Here is a 16,299-nt window from a genome sequence, read left to right as displayed (position 1 = left end):
AAGGATGCAGGAATTTCTAGATAGGTACCCGGACCGGGCGGCGGCCAGGCTATTGGGTGATGGATTTAGATTTGGTTTTCGCATCCCGGCAGAGGTAACGGCGGGGCCTGTGGTTCATAAGAATCTTAGGTCTGCGCTTGATCATGCGGATGTGGTGACCGAGAAGTTAAATAGGGAGGTTGAGTTGGGGCGGATTGCTGGCCCGTTTAGTGCGCCACCGCTTCCGAACCTTAGAGTGTCTCCGTTGGGAGTGGTGCCTAAGAAGGAGCCGAACAAGTTTCGGCTCATTCCTCACTTGTCTTACCCGAAAGGTGCGTCGGTCAATGATGGTATAGATCCTGAATTGTGTTCGGTGGTGTATATGTCATTTGATGCGGCTGTTAGGTGGGTGAGACGGTGTGGGCAGGGGGCATTGTTGGCAAAAGTTGATGTTGAAGTGGAGAGTATGGGTTTGTTGGGGTGTTGTTGGGGGGGGGAGTATTTTGTGGATAGGTGTTTGCCTATGGGGTGCTCTCTCTCTTGTGCGTATTTTGAGACGTTCAGCTCGTTTTTTGAGTGGGTGGTGGTAGATGTTTCGGGTTGTTCATCGGTTATTCACTATTAAGATGACTTTTTGTGTTTGGGGCCTGCGAATTCTCGGGTATGTTCTTTGTTGTTACACACGGTTCAGTCAGTTTTTGCGCGTTTTGGCGTGCCGTTAGCAATGGAGAAGACGGTGGGTCCAGTTACTGAATTGTGTTTCCTGGGGATTGTTATAGACACAGAGAGGATGGAGTGTAGGCTTCCTATGGACAAGGTGCTGTTATTTGAGGCGCGAAATCGATCAGGCCATAGTGAGGGAGAATATTAGGTTGAGGGAGCTGCAGTCATTATTAGGGAAGCTTAATTTTGCATGTCAGATTATGTCGATGGGCAGGATTTTTTGTAGAAGGCTGGCTGCCGCTACAGTGAGTGTGTCTGCGCCTTATCACTTTATTAGGTTGCGAAAAGAGTTGAAAGGTGACTTAAGGGTTTGGGCAGAATTTTTAGGTCATTATAATGGGAGGACGTTGGTTATGGAGGAAGTTTGTGATGTTGCAGATTTTGAATTGTATACGGACACGTCGGGGTGTGTGGGTTTTGGCGCTTATTGTCAAGGGCAGTGGTGTGCGGGCGGTTGGCCAGAGTCGTGGGTGGAGCGCGGTTTGGTGATGAATATTGCACTGTTAGAGTTGTTTCCTATTGTTATGGCGGTGGTGTTGTGGGGGGATAGGTTTGAGAATAGGAAGGTGCGCTTTAATTGTGATAATTTGGGGGTTGTTCAGGCTATTAACAGTTTATCAGCATCCTCCCCTCCGGTGGTTAAGCTTTTACAGTTTTTGGTGTTACGGTGTTTGTCGATTAACGTTTGGGTGGTGGCGAAGCATGTGGCTGGAGTCACTAATTCTGTGGCGGACTCTCTTTCTTGTTTACAGTGGGAGCGGTTCCTGCTTCTTGTGCCAGAAGCGGAGTTGGAGGGCCTGGAGTGTCCGTCATGGCTGTGGGGGATCTTGGAGGAGAGGTGATGGGGTTGCTTAGGGATTCGCTAAGCCCTGGTACGTGGAGGGAGTATGGAAAGGCGTGGGAAATCTGGGAGAAGTGGATTGGGGATTGGGGTGCAGGGGGGGATGATGGGGGGGTTAAGCTGGTTATGTTATTGGGGCATTTAAAAGGTGAGGGTTGGTCGGTGTCCAAAGTAAATCGGTTGATTGCAGGTGTAGCCTTTGGTTTTCGGCTGCGGGGATTGATGGATTTAACAAAATGTTTTTTAGTGAGGCAGGTTCTGAAAGGCTGGCGCAGAGGGGCGGGTAGGGTGATGGATAGGAGGAGACCAGTGTCTTTTGAGCTATTGGTTCAGATGGGTGAGAAGTTGAGCGTGGTGTGTAGCTCAGGATGGGAGCTGGGGTTGTTTAGGGCGGCATTTGCGTTAGCATTTTTTTGGACTTTCAGATTGGGTGAGTTGGTGAGTGGCAGTGTTAGTCGTGCGGGGGGGTTGATTAGTGAGGATGTGGAGATTGGGGAGGACAGGGTTATTGTGCGGATTCCTAGGTCTAAGACTGATCAAGAGGGCAGAGGTCAACAGTTTACTTTGTTTACAGTTGCGGGTTGTGGTATGTGCCCTGTTCTGTGTTTGAGGAGGTATTGGTCTGGCAGGGAGAAGGATTTGTTGCCATTTTTTCGTCATGAGGATGGTTCGTTTCTGTCGAGATTTCAATTCTTGGCGGTGTTTAAAAAATGTTTGAGGTTTTTGGGGGTGCATGATACGGAGTATTCTGGTCATTCGTTTAGGATTGGTGCTGCGACTGAGGCGGCAAGATTGGGGGTCAGTGATGAGGCAATTATGAGGATCGGGCATTGGGAGTCGGCGCAATTTCGATCCTATGTTAGGCTGGGTCTTCTGTAATTGTGGATCAATGGTTGGGGGGTTGTGTTAATTTTGTTTTTGTTTGCTTGCAGGTTTGCCGGTGGCCTTGGTCTGGATTTTAGGACATTCCTATGTTTTCTGGGGGGCGATTAGAGCAGATGTTAGGCCGAATGGCTGCCAGCTGGGAGTGAGTTCGGAGGTTGCTACGGTTAGGTGGTTAGGGGTTAGAGGAATGTTGTGGGGGGGGGGTTTTGCGGGAGGTGCAGCGGTTTGCGCGTTTAGACAGGCCTCCGGATGTGTTGGTGCTTCATGTGGAGGGCAATGACTTGGGGAGGCGGCCATTTAGGGAGTTGGTGAGAGATGTGAAGTTTGATCTGCTGAGGATTTGGGCGCTATTTCCTGGTGTTGTTACAGTGTGGTCTGATATTGTACCGCGTAAGTCTTGGAGGGAGGCTAGGTCTGTGGAGAGCATTAATAAAGCCCGGATAAAGGTGAATAGGGCAGTGGGCAGGTTTATGGCAAGGAATGGGGCTGTGGCGGTACGTCATGAGGAGTTGGAAAGAGGAGTTGGTGCATTTTGGAGAGCAGATGGGGTGCATTTGAATGCGGTGGGGACTGATTTGTGGTCTTTGGGGATCCAGAATGGAGTGGAGATAGCGTTACGGATGTGGAGGAGGTCAAGTTGCGCGTTCTTGGAGGCGGGGGAGGTCCTGGAAGTGGAAAATATGGTGGTATCTGAGGATGGGAGGGCCCTGCGGTAGGGGCTGGACTCTCATGGAGGAGCCGGTACTAACAAACTAGGCGTCCATCAGTTGCTGCCTCCGAGCTGGGTTCAACGGCTGGGGGCAAGATGGAGTCGCAGGTTTGTTACGGTGTTTATGAGGTTATTGGGGCTTCTAGGACCTCCCTCGTCATTGGTTAATTTATTAAGTTATGTTATGTATTTATTTAATAAACGGCTGCTGTGGCCGATTAAATCCAAGCAGTGGTGTTGTGTGTTCATTTATATGGGGCTGGGAAGGAGTGGCATATTATGTGGGGATAAGGGACCGAACATATAGCCAATTCCCTCTTCATGTCATCTGAATAGAAAAACCACCCATTTCGCTACACATTGCCTGTGCTCCAATGTCCTCCTCTCCCTCCTTCTCCTCTTTCAGTTCAGCCTCCACAGGGCTCATGTGGCCGTGAGATCTAGGCGCCACGTCTCCAGTCCCCTGACCAGCCATTGTTACCACCATCTGTTCCAGAACATAAAGCAGTGGAATGATGTCGTTTACCCCGTAGTCCTGGCGACTGACAAATAACGTGGCGTCCTCAAAAGACCGGAGCAAACGGCAGGTGTCACGCATGAGCTGGCACTGGCTAACATCGAAGTTACACAGGGGAGTACTCCTATCCGCTTCCATCATCAAGAAATCGTTTATGGCCTTTCTCTGTTCGTATAGCTGGTCCAACATATGGAGGGTGGAATTCCAACGGGTGGAAACGTCGCATATCAGCCTATGTTGGGGGATTACGTTCTGCCGCTGCAGCTCAAGGAGGGTGTGCTTTGCGGTGTACGAGTGGCTGAAGTGCATGCAAAGTTTCCTGCCCATTTTTAGGATGTCTTGCAGATGGGTAGAAGACTTCAGGAACTGCTTGACAACCAGATTAAACACGTGTGCCATGCAGGGCGCATGGCTCAGCCCTCCTTGAAGCAGCGCCGACACATGGTTCCGATTTTGAGTAGTCAGGGAGAAAGCCAGGATTTTATTTCTTGATGAAGGACACGGAGCAGTTCCTTCTCTGTGTGACTCCGTTCGCCCAGGGAAATGAGGTGCAGAACAGCTTGACACCGCCGTGCCCTGCACTTGTGGTATGCTGGAGGGGCACTGCAGTGGAGGATGAGGACATGGTGGAGGATGAGGAGGCAGAGACGGACATTGTCGCAGGGCCAACAGCGTGACAACGTGGAGGCAGAAGCGGCGTGACCTGGCCAAGTTGCTGGTGTGGCTGTGCAGGAACCACATTCACCCAGTGGGCCGTAAAGGACATGTACTGTCCCTGACCGTAGCAGTTACAGCTGCACATGTCGGCACTGCCATGCACTTTGGCAGACACCAACAGGCTCAAGGACTGGCCCACCTTCTGTTCTACATATTTGTGCAGGGCTGGTACTGCCTTTTTCGCAAAGAAATGATGGCTTGGGACTCTCCACCTCGGCTCGGCACAAGCCATCAGTTCTCTGAAAGGTGCAGAGTCCACCACTTGGAAAGGGAGGGACTGCAGCACCAGCAACTTGGACAGGAGCACGTTCAGCTTCTGCAGCGTTGGATGCGTGCACGCATACTGCTGTCTCTTGGCAATCGCTTCGGTGATCGATTGCTTACGGAATGACTGACGAGGAAGAGGAGCAGGAGCATCTGGACCAGCAGAAGATGGGAATGACAGACAGCTCCCTTCGGCTGAGGTGGGGAGCCTTGACTGGCTGAACTCGGGTGCGTGCCACTGGGTGATGCAGCGGGTGATGCAGCGGGTGATGCAGCGGTTGCTGCGGCAGGCTGGACCACCACATCCGAGCCTCGGTTCTACCAGGCCACTGTATGGCGACGCTGCATATGTGATCAAGGAGCTCATGATTAGATAGCACAGAACATGCATGATAGCATAGAACGTGCATGATTATCCAAGAAGGGAATATGTAAAAAAGACATTGGTAATAGTGGACCTGGGTCTGCATGTGTTAGACCGAGTCCTATATGTCAAAGTCGCTGTGATAAGAGAAACACAGAAGCACAAAAACAAGATGCATTAGCAATAGATATGAAGGATGGCTATCTGCTAAAAAGAAGTGGAGCGAGTTACCTGTGCGAGACAAATGTCAAGCTCCTTGATCACACTCCTGTATGATCCCTCTAACATGTATTATATGTAATTATTATGTTAGGCTACTTATACACTGCCATTTCTGGGTCCGCCTGTGAGATCCGTTTCAAGGCTCTTACAAGCGTCCCCAAACGGATCAGTTTAGTCCCAATGCATTCTGAATGGATAAGGATCTGTTCAGAATGCATCAGTTTAGCTCCGTTCTGCCTCCATTCCGCTCTGGAGGCGGACACCAAAACGCTGCTTGCAGCGTTTTGGTGTCCACCTGGCGATGCGGAGCCAAACGGATCCGTCCTGACTTACAATGTAAGTCAATGGGGAGGGATCCGTTTACATTGACACAAATATGGTGCAATTGTAAATGGATCCGTCCCCCATTGATTTTCAATGTAAGTCAGGACGGATCCGTTTGACTTACACTTAGACTTAGATTTTTTTGGGAGAGAATAATGCAGACGGATCCGTTCTGAACGGATATCAGCGTTTGCATTTATAGATGCGGATCCGTCTGTGCAGATACCAGACGGATCCGCACCTAACGCAGGTGTGAAAGTAGCCTTACTAGTTATGAAGACTTTATGTGTATTTTGCTAACATAATCATGCCTCCTATTTAATACCTTGTGCCATTCAATCATGAGTCCTTTGATCATATTATTGTATAAGCATGATCTCTGCAATTTCTATCATACTCATACCAGCTATGAAAATTACATTTGTGGTCGGGGCTATGTGTGAAAGAACTTACCCCCTAATGTACGCCCCAACAGAACTAGCGGCTTGAGTTGTGCCATAACCGCTTCCGTCGAGAGTACACCTGAAAGAGGGCATACCCTGTAGGAGAGTGAAAGGAAAAGGGCGGGCTGGGAGGGGAACACTGCTGCCGTCCGTCCCCTCTGGAGAAAGGTGCGTGCCAGATATAGGGCAGGGCGCCCCTCCCACAAATACAGGCCAATTAATCGGCCTTAATACTTGTGGTCGGGGCTATGTGTGAAAGAACCTACCCCCTAATGTACGCCCCAACAGAACTAGCGGCTTGAGTTGTGCCATAACCGCTTCCGTCGAGAGTACACCTGAAAGAGGCCAAAAACCCAGCATGAAAATACAAAGCGTGTTCATTGACGTATTACAACGCCAAATTCTGAAAGGCACAAGAAATCTCGCTAACGGTGTTCGGAACATAACGGCTGTAACAAGACGAGCGCCACCGGCCCAACTTACGGATAATGTGTGCTGGCACCTGATTCCTGAAGCGGCCGAGGCTGCCCCAATCCTGAACGAATGCCCTGACACCGTGAGGGGGTCAAAACCTAGATTGACCACCAGTATACGCGCATGCGCTATGAATTGGGAGGTGGACAACGCTGCTGTCCCGAAGGGTAACAGTGGGGTGTTAGTGCCGCGACCGGCCAGTACCCCTGACAATTCCTGCAGGACGTGGACCGGACCCCATTTGTGAGACGAGGGGGAAGACCTGGGTAGGGGGACCTGACTGGGAGGTCTTGGTCATTTAGACCACAGTACGGCCTGTCCAATGGTTACCCCAAAGATGCGCTGCTGCCACCACGGGATACAGGTCCCTAGCCTCCGTTGACTGGAAATTCCCGTGGCCTCGCAAATCTCCTTCGGCCACGCCCCATTCAGCCAATGGGGGCCAAAATAGCAGCGAAACCAGTGCTGACCCCGCTGTTGGAGAATATGACGGGGGAGTTGTGCGAGACCGCCGGGACAAACATGGACACGCCATTCCAATGACTCAAGAAGTGGTCCCACATGCTCAAATCCGCTTGCGCTTGACTGTCCAGGAACACTGGACTATCCTGACAGGGGGCTGCTGAGAGGAGTGGTAACAATCTGGCTACGAAAACCTACCCTGAGGAATGACGCGCATCGCAAAATTTACATGCCTAACAACGACTGCAGTTCCACCTTGGTGGTGACCCTACCAGTGACGAAACTGTGAATGGCTGCGCGGACCCTAACCAACTTGTCTTCTGGCAACCTAGCTGACATGCTCTCTGTGACTGTAAAACAAGCAAAAAGATGGACCGTCACTACCACTGTTTAGCAACAATTTGACTACCACCCGTGCCTTGACACCACCACCGCCACTGCAGAAAACATCATGCAAAGGTAACTGACCCTGGTGACCACCTGACAGCTGAGGTACGGAGAAAGAGGAGACGTGTGACAGTGGAAAATAAATTGGAGACAAAGAAGGAGGACCTTACCGGAAACAGGACACGATGCTGATATGAGAATAAGTATTTATTTTTATTTTTTTTAACAACGCTTGCGCCTGCGTTCAAGTGACCCGAAGCTGGGTGACGAGACACGATTGTCAGATTGCCGGGGTTCTCACGGAGTTGGCTGAACGGCTGACGTGCATATGCAAAAATAAAAAACACAGCTATCTATGTAGCAAGCAAATTGCGACAAGTGTATGAAGACAGGCAAATGAGAAACCTGCCCATCTGAAACAGAACAATGAAATAAAATGCCATACAATGTGAAGGGTCTGGCGTGCCCCTGCTGGCCTACGTCTAGGGGCGCCTGTTACTGGGGGTACTACCCCCAACAACTCATCACCATCACGCTGTATGGCATTAACCCCCTACCTAACTGACAGCACGGCGGCCCGTGCCAGACTTTGCCCCCCATATAACAGTCATGGTGATTATACAAAATTCGTCTTGACAGAAAAGTTAAAAACAGCTAGGCTGTGATTAATCAGGCAGATTGAAACTCCGCCCTCAAAGACTAGCCTTCTCATTGACATTCCCCCCCCTCCCCCCGTCCTTACTCCCTTACTCCCTTACAAGCCTCCCCCAATGCAGAAAGATAGAGCCTAATGCGAGTAGCCCCAGCAAATATACGAACGGAGTCCCGCTGACTCCTGCTACCTGCGTGCAAGTCACGTGGGAGCGGGGCGTGCTGCCAGACTGCCGTTCCGGTGTGGGGATGTCCCTCTTATACCTTAGAGGGACCGACCCCACCGACCGGACTAAGGAGCCGATACTGCGCTGAGGCAGCAGCTACTCACGCGCCGCACGAGGAGGAACAGGATGCCGGACTGCAGGAGGAAGCGCCGACCGGAAGTGACGCTGTGTCGCCTAGGAGATGCTGACGCCGCCGGCTGTAACAGGAACACTGCTGCCGTCCGTCCCCTCTGGAGAAAGGTGCGTGCCAGATATAGGGCAGGGCGCCCCTCCCACAAATACAGGCCAATTAATCGGCCTTAATACGTGTATAGAGGACATTTTATATGGACCATTTAAGACGTTCTATATAGACCATTCATTTTGTTCTATATTTAAAGCTTAGTACTATCACGTAGGGTTGAGCGAACCCGAACTGCAAAGTTCGGGTTCGTACTGAACTTTAGGATTTTTGGACCACGGACCCGAACCCGAACATTTTAGTAAAAGTTCGGGTTCGGTGTTCGGCGCTTTCTTGACGCTTTTTGAAAGGCTGCAGAGCAGCCAATCAGCAAGCAGTTAACTGACCTTAGAAGCCATCACAGCAATGCCTACTAATGGCATGGTTGTGATTAGCCAGAGCAGCATGTGACCCAGCCTCTATATAAGCTTGAGTCACGTAGCGCTGCACGTCACTCTGCTGTTACAAGTGTAGGGAGAGGTTGCTGCTGGACTTGTGATTTCAGGGAAAGAATAGGAGAGAATCTAACTCAGCGATCTACAGAGAAATAGTTGTGTGGGTGCAGGGCACAATCGTTTTACCCTGCCCTGAGCCCATTGACCAAAAAAAAATTACTTTTATAATTCTGTTAGGTGGGCGGCAGCGGCGGCCATTTTATGCAAGCTCAGTGCACCAGCAATGCATCTGAGCTTTTAGGACATTGCAAATCACAATTTTTTGGGCAAACTACAACATCTGGATTAGTCAGTGTGCAATTTAAAGGGCTTCTGTCGCCCCCCAAACTCATTTTTCATTTTTGGGCATATTAACCTTGTTCTGTGGCTTGGTTTCGTAAAAAATCGAGCTTTTAAAATATGCAAATTACTTCACTACCAGCAAGTAGGGCGTCTACTTGCTGGTAGCCGCCGCATCCTCCTTTTAAAAAAACGCCCCCTCCTCCAGTTGATTGACAGGGCCAGCGAGCGCTCTCCTCCTCCGGCTGGCCCTGTCTGCAATTGAAATCCTGCGCCTGCGCCTTACGTGTCTTCATTCGGCGCAGCGCTCTGAGAGAAGGACGCTCGCTTCCTCAGCACTTCCTCAGGCTATGAGCTGTGCGCTGCGATTGGCCAGCGCTGCAGCAAGGGACACGCCTCATACAAAAAATCAGTCCAGTGAGCGCAGACACCGGAGCCTATACCGGGCGAACGGAGCGGCGCCCAGACATACTAGTAAGTGCAGGGGGACCCCTGGGTGCCGCTCTGCCCACTGATATAGATGGTTTTTAGTTTGTATACAAGTGAAAGGTCCTCTTTGAATTCTAGTTTAATATATACAGCTTTCATATTCTGTTACCAAAAAAAAACACTTTTTTGGCAATCTACAACATCTGGATTAGTCAGTGTGCAATTTAAAAAAGCAAAATGAAAAGTCAGTCCTGTGTCCCAACACCGACAAATTACTTGCGCTGCTGCTGGTCCCGGAGTAGTGTGGTAGGTCATACACACTGGTGAATACAATATGAAGGGTTTTGGAACCGCGCTGCTCTGGACCAAGTCTCCCGATAAACGTGGATGGCAGAGGATGAGCCCCTTTCTCCCAACACCCAAAGGATCCAATCTTCAAAAGATCTCCTCCTCTAAGGGTTTAAATGGGATAGGCAGAATAGTGAAGCACCCTTTGCAATTTTTTCTTAAAAGGTTTTATTATACTCACAAGAGTTGGTAGACAAAAAGCATATAATACAAGATATCAGAACGTCAGGTTCCTGCCCGACCCGGGTTTCGCTGTCTCGCTTCCTCAGGGGCATCTGCTGTGCATGCTTGCACTCCGGCCCTTAAATAGCCCAGCTGCTCTTAGTCAGTTAACCAGTAAGGTTCCGGAACATGCAGCAGTTACTAAAACAGTTGTACATCTCACATACTTAATTTGTCATTGTTGTTCCTTTATGCTTTCACAAACACATTAGATATAAAAATAAGGAAGGTTCCTTCCTCCTTTATGAGAGTCATAAATTCATACATAAAACATATAAAACATTAATAAAATAAAAATAGGGGATCAGTTCCCTCTATTATAAATTAAACAAACCACATTTCTATCCTTATGTTGCCGCACCATTGCATATTAAATTGCAGCCTAATTCGCATTATAACATCATATAACCAAAATCTACATTACCGTTCCTAGTATCCACCCACTCCTAGTGCATAATGTCAGTATCCCCCGCCCATTCTTACTAGCGTCATCCAGGTATCCCTTGCCCCACCTCCCTCCTCTGTCATATGATATTATGACAGAGGAGGGAGGTGGGGCAAGGGATACCTGGATGACGCTAGTAAGAATGGGCGGGGGATACTGACATTATGCACTAGGAGTGGGTGGATACTAGGAACGGTAATGTAGATTTTGGTTATATGATGTTATAATGCGAATTAGGCTGCAATTTAATATGCAATGGTGCGGCAACATAAGGATAGAAATGTGGTTTGTTTAATTTATAATAGAGGGAACTGATCCCCTATTTTTATTTTATTAATGTTTTATATGTTTTATGTATGAATTTATGACTCTCATAAAGGAGGAAGGAACCTTCCTTATTTTTATATCTAATGTGTTTGTGAAAGCATAAAGGAACAACAATGACAAATTAAGTATGTGAGATGTACAACTGTTTTAGTAACTGCTGCATGTTCCGGAACCTTACTGGTTAACTGACTAAGAGCAGCTGGGCTATTTAAGGGCCGGAGTGCAAGCATGCACAGCAGATGCCCCTGAGGAAGCGAGACAGCGAAACCCGGGTCGGGCAGGAACCTGACGTTCTGATATCTTGTATTATATGCTTTTTGTCTACCAACTCTTGTGAGTATAATAAAACCTTTTAAGAAAAAATTGCAAAGGGTGCTTCACTATTCTGCCTATCCCATTTAAACCCTTAGAGGAGGAGATCTTTTGAAGATTGGATCCTTTGGGTGTTGGGAGAAAGGGGCTCATCCTCTGCCATCCACGTTTATCGGGAGACTTGGTCCAGAGCAGCGCGGTTCCAAAACCCTTCATAGTGTGCAATTTAAGCTAGAAATACACCCATAATTTTCTGGGGTTTTAAAACACACTTTTACAAAAAACACTATTTTCAGGCCTTGCAGCATCAGCACGTGTGAAATTACAGACTTATATACTGCTGTCAAATTCAGTTGTTAAACAAACACTCGTTTGGGCACAAAAAATTTATTTGGCAGCCTTTGATGCAGATGTCATTGTGGTGGCTGCCCGACTGTTTAGGGAGGGTAGACAGGGACTGTGGGTGCCCCCCCCCCTTCCTTTTCCCATCCTTAGGGTACTTGTATGGCCCTAGATTTAGAGTTGTTAGTTGGTGGGAGTATGTAGGGTTGACTTATTGCACAGCAGGAAGAGGAGGCGGGTAGCGGGAGGGTACTTATGTGCTGTCCCCGCCTATCCTCTTCCTCTTTATCGGAAGCGCGGTGCCCTGGTAAGTCGCACCTGTGCTCTGTCTGTATAAGAGTTTGGCGATGGCCGCGGGTGATGCCCGTCTGAGGGAGGTGTTGTTGGCACGTATGGCAGAGGGGGGTGAGGGGTGGCTGCGCTCGTTTTTGTGTAGTCTGGGTTCCCCTGATCCCTCACCTCCTCCTGTCAGTGCTCCGGCTGCTGAGGTTCTGGTGCAGCCCCGTGATGCAGCGATTGCTCCTGTGGGGGGCAGGCGGTCCTCCCGGCTTATCCGCCCCCCCATACGTCTCGGCCATAGCCCCCCTCCTTCCCCGCCTACCTTGGGCTCCCATAGCTGTGCTGCTGCAGGATCGTTAGAGATGCAGGCTGCCGGCTCTGTGCTGAGGGCGGTAGCTCCGCCCCTTCCTTCCCCCTCTCGGCCTCAGGCACTTCCCTCCTCACACGAGGTCAGTGGAAGTTTAGGTGTACACGCAGGCAGAGTTATGGGGTCACAGGTTAGCAGCCACTCTTCCCAGAGTCTCCCTCCCACCCCCCCCTTCCACTCAATTCACTGAACCCCCTGCCATGACTGAGCAGCAGCCGGGTTTTAGTTCTGTAGCTCCTTCCCTGGCCATGCTGCCTGCAGTGACCCCTGGTGGTGCTGAGGTGCATTTTCCCCCTATCACTGCACTGTCTCAGCCACACGTACCCCCCCCTCCCCCTCCTGCCCCCGAACGGTCACGTGCCCGCAGAGGACGGTCCAGCTCATCATCCTCCTCTCATGAGAGCCGGAGGCGCCATGGATCCCGCAGGTCGCGTCGCAGGTCAGATGACTCAGCCTGGAGCAGGCGATCCAGATCCTCCAGGTGGCGGTCCCCGTCGTCCTCGGAGGGGTCCGTTGCTGCGCCAGGGGAGTCTGTGAGGCGTGCGCGGGTCCAGCGCAATAGGCGGACGTCTGGTCGGTCTTCCAGGGCTCAGAGCCTGGTTCTGGCAGCTTCTCTACAGCCCGAGGTTCCCGTTCCTGGTCCTGCGGTAGCGCCAATACCGCCTCCATCCGGTGAGTACCAATTTACGGGTGCGTGGGGGGCGGGTGGTGGGGGTTCTGATATGGCTACACTGTTAAAATTGTTAGTGGATCGTTTGCAGCCTAATACTGACCAGTCCCATCCGCCTCCTCCTGCTAAGCCAGCTCCGGTGTTAGCGGGGGTGCATAAAGAGTCATGTTTTTGTGGGGTTAGTTTTTTGGGTGCCCATTTGGATGAGGCCGTTCGGGAGAAGGTTTGGGCTAACCATTATGTGGATATTTGGTCTCTCATATCAGTTGATCAACATACCGTTGACAAGGAGAGGCGTTTTTCGGACAAGCCGTATGAGCGTAGGCCCAAAGTTGCCAGAACCATGAACAATTGGTTACAGGCTTTTTCGGTGTTGGGTTGCATTATGGGCCAGCGTCACCCTGAGCGCTGTTCTGAGTTGTTTGTTTATCAGGACATCATTTATAGCGCCTATAAGTCCCATGGGGGCAGCGCATGGTGGCGCTATGATGAGGAATTTAGGCGCCGTTTGGGTTTGCAGCCGGAGATTGGTTGGGGGGTTAAGGCCACGGATGTGTGGCTGAGGCTGATGGTGTCACAGAGACCTCCCCCCTTTCCAGGGGCGGCCGCTGGTTCAGGGGGATCTCCTTCGCCGGGACCGGTGGCCGTCCGCCGACCCGGGTCATGCCGGTTATTTAATGAGGGTAACTGCAAGTTCGCAGGGTTGTGCAGATTCAAGCACGAGTGCTCGGTCTGCGGTGGTTCCCACTCGGCTAATAAATGCTCCCGCCCCCCAGTTAAGCTTTCCAAGCAGTTCGAGCACGGGGCTCAGAAGGACCCCGGTGAGCGTAGTAGAGATGGGCCCCTGGCTAGACAGGTACCCCAATAAGCAGGCAGCTGCTCAGCTCCGTGTTGGTTTTTCGTTTGGTTTTTTCATCCCTTTTATTTTGAACCGGTCCCCGTATTTTTCGGATAATCTGAAATCGGCCCGTGATCTCCCCGAGGTTCTCAGGGAGAAGGTCGGTAAGGAAGTTTCTCTGGGTAGGATTCGGGGCCCGTTTACTGATTTACCGTTTTCTAATCTGCGGGTCTCCCCGTTGGGCGTTGTCCCCAAAAGAGAGCCAGGCAAGTTCCGGTTGATCCACCATCTCTCTCACCCTAAGGGTTCGTCGGTTAATGACGGCATCTCTCCAGAGGATGCGTCTGTGTCTTATGTGTCCTTTGACCGGGCGGTTGCGTTGGTCAGGGATGCAGGCAGGGGGGCCCTGCTGGCTAAGTCGGATATCGAATCAGCTTTTCGGCTTCTTCCGGTTCACCCGGATTGTTTCCACCTGTTGGGTTTTTGCGTTGATGGCCTTTTTTATTATGACACGTGCCTCCCTATGGGTTGTTCTATTTCTTGCCATTATTTTGAAATGTTTGGGTCTTTTCTGGAGTGGGTTGTTCGTTATGAGTCTGGTTCTACGTCAGTTTTGCATTATTTAGACGATTTTCTCTTTGTTTCCCCTGGTAGTGGTGGTGGTTGCCTGTCCCTGTTAACTGTTTTTCTGGAAAGGATGGCGCAATTTGGGGTCCCCATTTCGATTGAGAAGACTGAGGGCCCGGTTACACGGCTTTCGTTTTTGGGCATTGAGATTGACACGTTGGATATGGTTTTCAGGTTGCCGCCGGAGAAGTTGCAGAAGCTTATGGGGTTGATTGATGGTTTCCTGTCGGTTAGGAAGGTTACCTTGTTGCAGCTTCAGTCCCTGTTAGGTTTGTTGTGTTTTGCATGCCGAGTTATGCCCATGGGCCGGGTCTTTGCCCGTCGCCTGTCATTGGCCACAAGGGGGGTTAAATCTCCGCGGCATCGCATCCGGCTATCCAAGTCCCTGAAAGATGACTTGGGGGTCTGGAGGTCCTTTCTGTTGTCTTACAATGGTCACACGTGCTACATGTCCAAGGAAATATCTAACGCTGAGTTGTCTTTGTTTTCTGATGCGTCGGGGTCTTGTGGTTTCGGGACCATTCTGGGGAAGGACTGGTGCGCTGCTGGGTGGCCTGAGTCGTGGCGGTCATCTGGGTTGTGTAAGAACCTTACTCTGCTCGAGTTATTCCCCATTATCGTGGCGGTGGAGCTGTGGGGGGACAGGTTGTCCAACAAACATGTGTCGTTTTGGACGGACAATCTGGGAGTGGTTTATTGTGTCAATAACTTGTCCTCCTCTTCTCTTCCTGTCTTGTCTCTTCTGCGTTACTTGGTTCTTCGGTGTCTGGCATTAAATGTTTATTTTAGAGCCCGTCATGTTCCAGGTGTTGAAAATAAGGTTGCTGATGCTCTTTCCCGTTTTCGTTGGCAGGAATTCCGATCCTTTCTCCCGGAAGCGGATCGGGAGGGCCAGGAATGCCCCCCGCACCTATGGGATTTGGTGGACAGCAACTGATGTCGCTTGTCAGATCCTCGGTTTCTCCTGCTACCTGGCAGGCTCACGGTAATTCATGGGTTCAATGGTGGGGGATGGTGGGTGCACGAGATGTTGGCGCTAGGGATGATCTGCGGCTGGAGGTGACTGTGGAATGGCTGTTGCATTTGCGAGCTTTGGGGGTTTCTGCAGCGGTTGCGCAGCGTCGTCTATCGGGCATTGCGTTTCACTTTAAGCTGCGGGGATGGCCGGATGTTACCAAGCAATTCGTTATTCGGCAGGCTTTAAAGGGTTGGAGGAAGGAGTATGTTTCCCGAGAGAGTCGACGGCCGGTCTCGTTTGGCTTACTCGGTAAGCTTATTTCCCTGCTTCCCGAGGTTTGCTCATCTCCCTTTGAGGTGGCCCTGTTTTCAGGCAGTTTTAGTTTGGCCTTTTTTGCGGCCCTTAGGGTCAGTGAGCTGGTTGCCCCTTCCTGTCGTAAACCGGGGGGGCTTTCTAGTGATGATGTTGTTCTGGGTAATGATTCGATTAGGATCCGGGTCCAGCGTTCAAAGACGGACCAATTTGGGAGGGGCACCTAGATTCCCCTCCACCCGGTTCCTGGTGGGGCATGCCCGGTTCATCTGATATCACAGTATAGTTCTTTGCGTTCTACTGGCTGCAATTTCTTTGCGCATGCGGACGGCTCCCCCCTTACCAAATTTCAGTTTGTCACGGTTTTCAAGTCTTGTTTGTCTTTAAGTGGTGTTGATCCCAAGGAATTTGGGACTCACTCGTTTCGTATTGGGGCTGCTACTGAAGCTGCCAGGGCGGGTTTATCTGAGGCGGAGATTATGAGGATAGGTAGATGGAAATCGGCCTGTTTTGCACGGTACATCAGGCCGGACCTTTTGTTATTATAAAAAAAAATAAAAAAAATAAAAAAAATAAATGTGTTTTATTTGTCGATATTTCTAGTGCTATGATCCATTCTAATAGTTTTTTCTTGCAGGTTCGGGCAGGCCGGCGGTGTGGTTGATCGGCCATTCATATGT

The sequence above is a fragment of the Bufo bufo genome, chromosome 9 (genome assembly GCF_905171765.1).
Source record: "Bufo bufo chromosome 9, aBufBuf1.1, whole genome shotgun sequence".
Taxonomy (NCBI): domain Eukaryota; kingdom Metazoa; phylum Chordata; class Amphibia; order Anura; family Bufonidae; genus Bufo; species Bufo bufo.
Note: the sequence above shows the minus strand (reverse complement) of the source record.